This window comes from Bos javanicus, chromosome X (genome assembly GCF_032452875.1).
Source record: "Bos javanicus breed banteng chromosome X, ARS-OSU_banteng_1.0, whole genome shotgun sequence".
NCBI lineage: Eukaryota > Metazoa > Chordata > Mammalia > Artiodactyla > Bovidae > Bos > Bos javanicus.
This window is the reverse complement of record NC_083897.1, coordinates 77,561,759-77,573,965: the sequence shown is the minus strand read 5'-3', so window position 1 is coordinate 77,573,965 and position 12,207 is coordinate 77,561,759.

The following is a 12,207-nucleotide window of genomic DNA, read 5'->3' as shown; positions in this document are numbered from 1 at the left end:
TGGCCCTGGACTTTTATTTTTGGGAGATTTTTGATTACTGATTCAAAATTCTAACTCATTATTGGTCAGGTCAGATTGTCTATTTCTTCATGGTTTAGTCTGAGTAGGTTATATATTTCTAGGAATTTATCTATTTTTCTAGATAATTCAATTTGTTGGCATTTCATTGTTTATTAAAGTCTTTTATGAACTTTTTATTTCTTGGTATTGCAAAGAGTCAGACACAACTTAGTGACTGAACAACAACAAATCAGTTGAAATGTCTTCTATTTAAAAATTTATTTGTCTTTCTTTCGTAGTCAGCATAGCAAAAGTTTTCAATTTTCTTTGTCATTTCAAAAACACAACACTTAGTTTCCTTGATATTTTCTATTGTCTTTCCAGTCTCTATTTCTTTTCTTTAAAACACTGGTTTGGGCTGTGACTTTTCTTTTTACTTTAAAAATCCTATGTATGTGGAAATTAAATGTCCACTTTTAAATGATGGGTTTATCAAAGAAGCCACAACAAAGAACATTAGAAGATATTTGTAACAGAAGAAAAATGAAAAGAGAATTTACCAGAATTTCTTGCATGTAGCCAAAGCTGCTCAGTGCAATTAAATTAAATACAATGTGGAGTCTTGAATAAGGTATGAAAACAAATAGTGGACACTATCATAAAATGTTGTGAAATTTGAATGAAACCTCTATTTTAGTTAATAATACTGTTGTTGTTCAGCTGCTAAGTCATGTCCAATTCTTTGCAACCCCATGGACTGCAGCATGCTAGGCTTCTCTGTTCTTCACCATCCCCCAGAGTTTTCAAATTCATGTCCATTGAGTCGGTGATGCCATCCAACCATCTCATTCTCTGTCATCCCCTTCTCCTCCTGCCTTCAATCTTCCCCAGCATCAGGGTCTTTTCCAGTGAGTTGGTTCTTCCCATCATGTGGCCAAAGTATTGGAGCTTCAGCTTCAGCATCAGTCCTTCCAATGAATATTTGGGGTTGATTTCCTTTAGGAATGACTGGTATGATCTCCTTGCAGTCCAAGGGACTCTCAAGAGTCTTCTCCAGCACCACAATTTGAAAGCATCAATTCTTCAATGCTCAACTTTCCTTATAGTTCAACTGTCACATCTGAACACGACTACTGGAAAAACCATAGATTTGACTATACGGACTTTTGTCAGTAAAGTGATATCTCTGGTTTTTAGTATGCTGTCTAGGTTTGTCATTGCTTTCCTTCCAAGGAGCAAGTGTCATTTAATTTCAGGACTGCAGTCACCATCTGCAGTGATTTTGGAGCCTAAGAAAATAAAATCTGTCACTTCTACTTTTCTCTCATTCTGTTTGCCATGAATTGATGGGACCAGATGCCATGATCTTAGTTTTTTGAAGGTTGAGTTTCAAATCAGCCTTTTCACTTTCCTCTTTGCCTTCATCAAGAGGCTCTTTCATTCCTCTTCACTTTGTGCCATTAGAGTGGTTTCATCTGCATATCTGAGGTTGTTGATTTTTCTTCTAGAAATTTTGATTCCTGCTTGTGCTTCATCCAGTCTGGCATTTTACATGATATACTCTGCATATAAGTTAAATAAACAGGGTGACAGTATACAGCCTCATATACTGTCTGAAGCCTAGCTTGAAGAATTTAGAGCATAACCTTACTATAAATAGCATGTGAAATGAGTGCAATTTAATAGTAGTTTGAACATTCTTTGGCATTGCCCTTCTTTGAGATTGGAATGAAAACTGACCTTTTCCAGTCCTGTGACCAGTGCTGAGTTTCCCAAAATTTCTGACATCCTGAGTGCAGCACTTTAGCAGCAGCATCTTTTAGGATTTGAAATAGCTCAGCTGGCATTCTATCACTTTCACTAGCTTTGTTCATAGTAATGCTTCCTAAGGCCCACTTGACTTCACACTCCAGGATGTCTGGCTCTAGGTGAGTGATCACACCATCATGGTTGTCCAGGTCATTAAGACCTTTTTGTGTAGTTCTTCTGTGTATTCTTGCCACCTCTTCTTAACCTTTTCTGCTTTTGTTAGGTCCTTACTATTTTTGTACTTTATCATGCCCATCTTTGCATGACATGTTCCCTTGATATCTCCAGTTTTCTTGAAGAGATCTCTTGTCTTTCCCATTTTTTATTTTCCTCTGTTTATTTGCATTGTTCATTTAACAAGGCCTTCTTATCTCTCCTTGCTATTCTCTGAAACTCTGCATTCAGTTGGATATATCTTTCCCTTTCTCCCTTGCTTTTCACTTCTCTTCTTTCCTCAGCTGTTTGTAAAATCTCCTCAGAAAACTACATTGCCTTCTTGCATTTCTTTTTCTTTGGGATGATTTTGTTCACTGCCTCCTATACAATGTTATGAACTTTCGCCCATAGTTCTCCATGCTCTCTGTCTACCAGATCTATCCCTTGCATCTTTTAACATTCATCACCTCCACTGTATAATCATAAGGGATTTGATTTAGGTCATACTTAGTTGTTTTCCCTTCTTTCTTCCATTTAAGTCAGAATTTTGAAATAAGGAGCTCATGATGTGAGCCACAGTCAGCTCCATATCTTGTTTTTGCTGACTGTGTAGAGCTTCTCCATATGCGGCTGCAAAGAATATAATCAATCTGATTTTGGTATTGACAATCTGGTGATATCCATATGTAGAGTTGTCTCTTGGGTTGTTGGAAGAGGGTGTTTGCTATGACCAGTGTGTTCTCTTGACAAAACTGTTAGCTTTTACTCTGCTTCATTTTTTTCTCCAAGGCCAAACTTGTTACTTCAAATATCTCTTGACTTCCTACCTTTGCATCCCAATCTTCTTTGATAAAAAACACGTTTTTGGTGTTAGTTCTAGAACGTCTTATAGGTCTTCAAAGAAGCAGTCATTTTTAGCTTCTTTGGCATCATTGGTTGCGGCATAGACTTGGATTACTGTGATGTTGTGTGGCTTGCCTTGGAAACCAACTGAAATCATTCTGTCATTTTTAATAATATTGTATCACATGTTAATTTCCTGTTTTTTTTTAAAGCATAGTATTTATAGGATTAGAATTGGATTAGAGGTTTTTAAGTCTCAGAATTGGATTAGAAGTTTTTAAGTCTCATTCAAAATTTTTTAAAGCACTAATTTAATAAACTTTCTAGACTCACAACAGTAATACTAGATGCCAAAATACATGGAACTATATCAAAATTTTGAGTGAATATAAATTAGAAATCTAGCATTCTATTCATACTAAGTCAAACAAATGGATTCAAAATGTCATACTTTTTAGCTGGGCAAGAAGTCATAAGTTTTCTAAAATGTATGTTATTTTATACATACTGTATATACATATACAAAAGTTTTCACTGTGGAAACTTCTGAAAGAGGTGGGAATACCAGACCACCTGACCTGCCTCTTGAGAAACCTATATGCAGATCAGGAAGCACTGCAAGTTAGAACTGGACATGGAACAACAGACTGGTTCCAAAGAGGAAAAGGAGTACGTCAAGACTGTATATTGTCACCCTGCTTATTTAACTTATATGCAGAGTACATCATGAGAAATGCTGGGCTGGAGGAAGCACAAACTGGAATCAAGATTGCTGGGAGAAATATCAATAACCTCAGATATGCAGATGACACCACCCTTATGGCAGAAAGTGAAGACGAACTAAAAAGCCTCTTGATGAAAGTGAAAGAGGAGAGTGAAAAAGTTGGCTTAAAGCTCAACATTCAGAAAACAAAGATCATGGCCTCCAGTCCCATCACTTCATGGCAAATAGATGGGGAAACAGTGGAAACAGTGTCAGACTTTATTTTTCTGGGCTCCAAAATCACTGTGGATGGTGATTGCAGCCATGAAATTAAAAGATGCTTACACTTTGGAAGGAAAGTTATGACCAACCTAGACAGCACATTAAAAAACAGAGACATTACTTTGCCAGCAGAGGTCCGTCTAGTCAAGGCTATAGTTTTTCCAGTAGTCATGTATGGATGTGAGAGTTGGACTATAAAGAAAGCTGAGCACCGAAGAATTGATGCTTTTGAACTGTGGTGTTGGAGAAGACTCTTGAGAGTCCCTTGGACTGCAAGGAGATTCAACCAGTCCATCCTAAAGGAGATCAGTCCTGGGTGTTCATTGGAAGGACTGGTGTTGAAGCTGAAATTCTAATACTTTGGCCACCTGATGCAAAGAGCTCACTCATTTGAAAAGACCCTGATGCTGGGAAAGATTGAGGGCAGGAGGAGAAGGGGACGACAGAGGGTGAGATGGTTGGATGGCATCACCGACTCAATGGACATGAGTTTGGGTGGACTCCAGGAGTTGGTGATGGACAGGGAGGCCTGACCTGCTGCAGTCTGTGGGGTCACAAAGAGTCGGACACAACTGAGAGACTGAACTGAACTGACTGACACTTGATCAAAGTTTGAGAAAGAATATCAGAAGAAAAAGAGAGAACTTGGAAAACATTAAATGAAATGGGAGAACTGAATATGAAACAGTAAATGTGAAATAAACTAGATATAAATAAATGATCATCATATAGTCCAGTTGTTTTTATACATCACTGTTCATTATAAATACATCTGGAGCTTTGGAGGAAAAAAAGCAATACGTAGGTGTTTATATTTTTCAAAATATTCAATGATAATTCTGATATGCATCTGGATATAAAAAATTATTACTGGATCATAAGGCAGTTCTATTCCCAGTTTTTTAAGGAATCTCCACACTGTTATCCATAGTGGCTGTACTAGTTTGCATTCCCACCAACAATGTAAGAGGGTTCCCTTTTCTCTACACCCTCTCCAGCATTTATTGCTTGTAGACTTTTGGATTGCAGCCATTCTGACTGGCGTGAAATGGTACCTCATAGTGGTTTTGATTTGCATTTCTCTGATAATGAGTGATGTTGAGCATCTTTTCATGTGTTTGTTAGCCATCTGTATGTCTTCTTTGGAGAAATGTCTATTTAGTTCTTTGGCCCATTTTTTGATTGGGTCATTTATTTTTCTGGAATTGAGCTGCAGGAGTTGCTTGTATATTTTTGAGATTAGCTGTTTGTCAGTTGCTTCATTTGCTATTATTTTCTCCCATTCTGAAAGCTGTCTTTTCACCTTGCTTATAGTTTCCTTTGTTGTGCAGAGCTTTTAAGTTTAATTAGGTCCCATTTGTCAATCCCACTGCTGGGCATACACACTGAGGAAACCAGAATTGAAAGAGACACGTGTACCCCAATGTTCATTGCAGCACTGTTTATAATAGCCAGGACATGGAAGCAACCTAGATGTCCATCAGCAGATGAATGGATAAGAAAGCTGTGGTACATATATACAATGGAGCATTACTCAGCCATTAAAAAGAATGCATTTGAGTCAGTTCTAATGAGGTGGATGAAACTGGAGCCTACTATACAGAGTGAAGTAAGCCAGAAAGAAAAACACCAATATAGTATACTAATGCATATATATGGAATTTAGAAAGATAGTAACAATAACCCTGTATACGAGACAGCAAAAGAGACACTGATGTATAGAACAGTCTTTTGGACTCTGTGGGAGAGGGAGAGGGTGGGATGATTTGGGAGAATGGCATTGAAACATGTATAATATCATATATGAAACGAGTCGCCAGTCTAGGTTCGATGCACGATACTGGATGCTTGGGGCTGGTGCACTGGGATGACCCAGAGGGATGGTAGGGGGAGGGAGGTGGGAGGAGGGTTCAGGGTGGGGAACACATGTGTACCTGTGGCGGATTCATTTTGATATATGGCAAAACCAATACAATATTGTAAAGTTAAAAAATAAAATTAAATTAAATTAAAAAAATAAAAGAGGAGGAGGTGTAAAAAAATAAAATGAGCTCATATACAAAAAAAAAATGATTATAGGTTTTTCTCTTAAATGTTTTGGCAGTACAGAATTCTATTATTTTTCTGTTGACCCATCATGATGCTATGGTATTAAGTGAGAAATAGTTACATAATCACAGTAATAAAATATGTTTATCAGTTTTCACAATCAATAACCAGACAAGTAAATGGAAGCATGATTAATCTAACAATATAAAATAATTGCATACATTCTGGGGGGTTAAATAGAGTGACATGGTAACTGGAAGTGCATACATGCACAAGTTTTCATCTGCCCAGCCAGTCTATGTCTTTTGGTTGATGCTTTTAATTCATTTACATTTAAGGTACTTAGCAATATGTATGATCCTATTGGGCTTCCCTGGTGGCTCAGACGGTAAAGCGTCTGCCTGCAATACCATTTTCTAATTGTTTTGGGTTTATTTTGTGTAGGTCTTTTCCTTGTCTTCTGTTTCCTGCCTAGAGAAGTTCCGTTAGCATTTGTTGTAAAACTGGTTTGGTGATGATGAATTCTCTTAACTTTTGCTTGTTTAGAAAGCTTTTGATTTCTCCATCAACTCTGAATGAGAATCTTGCTGGGTAGAGTATTCCTGGTTGTAGTTTCTTCCCTTTCATCACTTTAAATATATGGTGCCATTCCCTTCTGACTTGTAGAACTTCTGTTTGAGAAATCAGTTGATAACCTGATGGGAGTTCCCTTGTATGTTATTTGTCATTTTTCTCTTGTTGCTTTTAATATTTAATCTTTGTTTTTAATTTTCATCATTTTGATTACTTTGTGTCTCGGTGTGTTCCTCCGGTTTATCCTGCTAGGAATTCTCTGCACTTCCTGAACTGGTTAACTATTTCCTTTCCTATGTTAGGGAAGTTTCAGCTATTATCTCTTCTAATATTTTCTTGGGTCCTTTCTCTTTCTCTTCTTCTTCTGGGACCCCTGTAACGTGAATGTTGGTGTGTTTTCCCAGAAGTCTCTTAGGCTGTCTTCGTTTTTTTCATTCTTCTTTCTATATTCTATTCTGCAGCAGTGATTCCCACTGTTCTGTCCTCCAGGTCACTTATCTGTTCTTCCTCGGTTATTCTGCTATTGAATCTTTCTAGTGTACTGTTCATCTCTGTTTATTCTTTAATTCTTCTACATCTTTGGTAAACATCTCTTGCATCTTCATTCTGTTTCCCAGATCCTGGATCATCTTCACTAATTATTCTGAATTCTTTTTCTGGAAGGGTGCATATCTCCACTTCATTTAGTTGTTTTCCTGGAGTTTTATCTTGTCCCTTCATCTAGGACATAACCCTCTCTTTTCATCCTGATTAACTTTTTACGTGGTTTTCTTTTAGCCAATGTGGAATTCTGGTTTTTCTTGCTGCTTCTGTCTGCACACTGGTGGATGAGACTAAGAGGCTTGTATAAGCTTCCTGATAGGAAGTACTGGTGGTGGGAAAAACTGGGTCTTGCTCTTATGGACAGGGTCTTGGTAAGTAAAGATATAATTTAATTATATGCTGATGGTTGGGGTTGCACTCCCTCTCTGTTAGTTGTTTGATCTGAGGCTACCCAGTCCTGGGGTCTACGGGCTCTATGGTAGGGTTAATGGTGACTCTAACAGGACTTATGCCAAGGAGCCCCTTCCAGGACTGCTACTGCCAGTGCCCCCTTCCCCATGACAAGCCTCTACTGACCCACACCTCCATGGGAGACCCTCCAACACTAGCAGGTAGGTCTCATTCAGTCTTCTATGGGGTCACTGCTCCTTTCCCCTGGGCTTGGAACACATAAGATTTTGTTTGTGCCCTCCAAAGGTGTAGTCTCTGTTTCCCCAGTCCTGTGGAAGTCGTGTTATTAAATCCCACTGACCTTCAAAGTCAGATTCCCTGGGGATTCCCTGTCCCTTTGGCAGATACCCAGGCTGGGAAGCCTGACATGGGGCTCAAAACCTTCACAATAGTGGGAGAACTCCTCTGATATTATTGTTCTCCAATTTGTGGGTTGCCCACCCAGTGGGTATGGAATTTGATTTTATTGATTTTATTGTTAATGGCCCTCCTCCCATCTCATTGCAGCATCTTCTTTGTCTTTGGACATAGGTTATCCTTTTTTTTTTTTTTTGATAGGTTCCAGCATCCTCTGCTCATGGTTGTTCAACAGCTAATTATGATTTTTGTGTTCTAGGTCTCTATTTCTGTTCTGCATTGGCATTACAGGCTAGCTCAGTCACGCCCAACTCTTTGCAATTCTTTAGACTGTAGCCCACCAGGCTCCTCTGTTTGTGGGGTTTTTCAGGGAAGAATACTGAAGTGGATTGCCATTTCCTCCTCTAGGGGATCTTCCTCACCCAGGGATCAAACCCACGTCCTCTGTGTCTCCTGCATTGCAGGCAGATTTCTTTACCACTGAGCCATCAGGGATGCCTCTGTTCTAATTTTCATTAATTTCTTCCTTTTGCTAACTGTGGTCTTAGTTTGTTCAAATTTCCTGAGGTGGATTATTGAAGTCCTTGCCATTATTATATTGTTTTCTATTTCTCATCCAGTTTGCTTAATAATTCCTATATATATTAAGTGCTCCAATGTTGACTGTATTTATATTTATAATTGCTATATCCTCTTGATGAATGGACTACATTATCATTATATAGTGACCTTCTTTGTCTATTGTGACAGATGTTGAATGAAAGTCTATTTTCTCTCTTTTAAGGATACCCACTACTACTTCCTTTTGGTTACTATTTACACATAATATCTTTTTCTATCCCTTCATTTGCAGTCAGTGGGTGCCCTTAAATCTTATGTGAATTTCTTATAGGCTCTATATTGTTCAGTTCAGTTCAGTTCAGTTCAGTCGCTCTATTGTGTTCAATTCTTTGTGATTCGATGGACTGCAGCACGCCAGGCTTCCCTGTCCATCACCAACTCCCAGAGCTTGCTCAAACTCATGTCCATCGAGTCAGTGATGCCATCCAACCATCTTATCTTCTGTTATCTCCTTCTCCTCCTGCCTTCAATCTTTCCCAGCATCAGGGTCTTTTCCAGTGAATCAGTTCTTCACATCAAGTGGCCAAAGTATTGGAGCTTCAGCTTCATCATCAGTCCTTCCAATGAATATTCAGGACTGATTTCCTTTAGGATTGACTGGTTTGATATCCTTGTAGTCCAAGGGACTCTCAAGAGTCTTCTCCAACACCACAATTCAAAAGCATCAATTTTTTGGTACTCAGCTTTCTTTATAGTCCAACTCTCACATCCATACATGACTACTGGAAAAACCATAGCTTTGACTAGATGGACCTTTGTTGGCAAAGTAATGTTTCTGCTTTTTAATATGTTGTCTGGGTTGGTAATAGGTTTTCTTCCAAGGAGAAAGTGTCTTTTAATTTCATGGCTGCAGTCACCATGAAATTATGGCAGCAAAATCATGGCAGCAGTGATTTTGGAGCCCCCAAAAATAAAGTCTGTCACTGTTTCCATTATTTTCCCATCTATTTGCCATGAAGTGATGGGACCAGAGACTATCCATGATCTTAGTTTTCCGAATGTTGAGTTTTAAACCAACTTTTTCACTCTCCTCTTTCACTTTCATCAAGAGGCTCTTTAGTTCCTCTTCACTTTCTGCCCTAAGGGTGATATCATCTGCCTATCTGATGTTATTGGTATTTCTCCTGGGAATCTTGACTCCAGTTTGTGCTTTATCCAGCCTGGCATTTTGCAGGATGTACTCTGCATGTAAGTTAAATAAGCAGGGTGAGAATATACAGCCTTGATGTACTCCTTTCCTGATTTGGAATCAGTCTATTGTTCCATGTCCAGTTCTAGCTGTTGCTTCTTGACCTGCATTCGGTTTTCCAGGGAGGCAGGTAAGGTGGTCTGGTATTCCCATCTCTTGAAGAATTTTCCACAGTTTGTTGTGATCTACACAGTCAAAGGCTTAGGTGTACTCAATAAAGCAGAAGTAGATGTCTTTTTGGAACTCTTTTGCTTTTTCAATGATCCAACAGATGTTGTTAGATCTTGTTTGTTTGTTTGTTTGTTTTTTTAAATCCATTCAGCTGTTCTATGACTTCTGATTGAAGAACTTAATACATTACATTTAAAGTAATTATTGACAGATAAGTATTTATTATTGCCAATTTGTTCATTATTTTGTGAATTTTTTTTAGTTTGTTCTTTTTTCCTCACTTATTATCTTCCATTTTTATTCATTAATTATTCCCATGTATACATTGGTTTCTTTATCATTTGTGCATGCAGTAGAGGTTTTTATTTTTTTACTGTGAAGCTTACAAAAGACATAGTTGAAGTTTCTGCTTTAAACTAATAAGAACTTAATGTCAGTCATTTGAAAAAATATGATATATTTATACTTCTCCCATATTTTATGCTACTGATATGACCTTTCACTTCTTCTTATATTATGTATCCATTAACATTTTATTATAGCTGCAGTTATCTTTATTACTTTTGCCTGTTAAATTTTACTCTAGAGTTCAGTGATTTATATACCACCATTACTATATTAGAGTGTTCTGAACTGACTATATATTTACCTTTACTACTGTTTGGCATTTTCATATGTTTGCATATTGTTTCTTAGGTTCCTTTCAAGTTAAAGAACTCCCTTTATCATTTCTCATGAGTGAAATCTAATAGTAATAGTCTCCCTCAGCTCTAGTTTTTATGGGAGTGCAGTTATCTTTACTTCATTTTTAAATGAAAGCTTTTCATGGAATAGTATTCCTAGTTAGCATATTTTCCTTTTAGTATTTTGAAAATACCATTTGACTTCTTCCTATCCTGCAAGAATTTTGCAGAGAAATCCACTGATAGTTTTATGGGGTTGCTCTGTATGTCACACACTGTATTTCTCTTGCTGCTTCAAAATACTCTTTGTCTTAGATTTTTATGATTATCATGTGCCTTTGGGAAATCTTTAGTTGGATGTTGCTTGGGAATATTTGATCACATGAGTCTGGATATACATATCCATCCCAAGATTTTGGAAATATTCAGCCATTATTTCTTTGACTGAGTTATCTGTCCCTTTCTCATTCTCTCCTTCTTCTTTGAATCCCATAAGGTATCACGTTGAGTGCTCACTTTTATTGCTTTTATGAAAAAGAAAATGTGTTCAATTGGGAGCTGATGAATGAGGCAAGTAGTTTCATAAAGAATGACAAAGACAACAACAACATTTTCCTATTACCCATGGAGCTATGGCCAAAGTCAGAATGTGGGTGGCTGGAGATGTAATATCTAGTGCTTTACATTCCTATGGCTCACAAAGAAAATTGAAACTAAAAATTGTACACGATGCATTGAAAAAGTAGTGTAGATGGCAATTTAGAAAAAAAAGACAGTAGCAAATAAGTCTTGTATTAAATGACGGTCAAATCGCCTTTTGTATTTAGCTTAAAATAAAATACCACTGCTTGTTTATATGCCATTTATGATTTACCATTAAAAACAAGGATTTTCAAACCAAGCAAGACTGACTCTCAGTTATTTTCTAAAAGGAGTTTTCTGTTGTGTCTAAAGCATGCAGGAAAGCTCCACATCTGGCCTTTACATAAATAATTGATGAACATTTCCTTTTCTGCACAACAGTATAGTATAAATTTGAGAATTAGAAAGTAGCCTTACATTTCAGACACTAGAATGGGGCAGAAATGAGGCCTACCTTTCTCATTTTTAATATATGTATTAATGCTGACTATAATGTAATCATAAATGGCATATAAATTGGCAGTAACATTTTTAATTAATTAGTTTATTTTAATTGGAGGATAATTACTTTATAATATTGTGATGGTTTTAGCCATACATTGACATGAATCAGCCATGGGTGCACATATGTCCCCCATCCTGAACCCCCTCCCACTTCCTTCCCCACCCCATCCCTCTGGGTTGTCTCAGAGCACTGACTTTGAGTGCCCTGCTTCATGCATCGAACTTGCCCTGGTCTTCTATTTTACATATGGTTTCAATGCTATTCTCTCAAATCATCCCACCCTTGCCTTCTCCTACATAGTCCAATAGTCTGTTCTTTACATCTGTGTCTCTTTTGCTGCTTTGCATATAGGATCATTGTTACTATCTTTCCAAATTACATATATACAGGCAGTTCCATTACCACTGAGCCACCTGGAAATCCCTCCCTGGTTATTACTTCTGCATAACTGAGTTTGTTGTTAAAGCTGTGTATTGAATTTTCCAGATTTTGTCATTGTATTATTCAGCTTCAGGATTTCTGCTTGGTTCATTTGTTTTTTTAAATAAAATATCGACTATATTCCCTGTGCCATACAATATATTCTTGTAGTTTATTTATCATATACATAGTAGTTTGTACCTCTTAACCC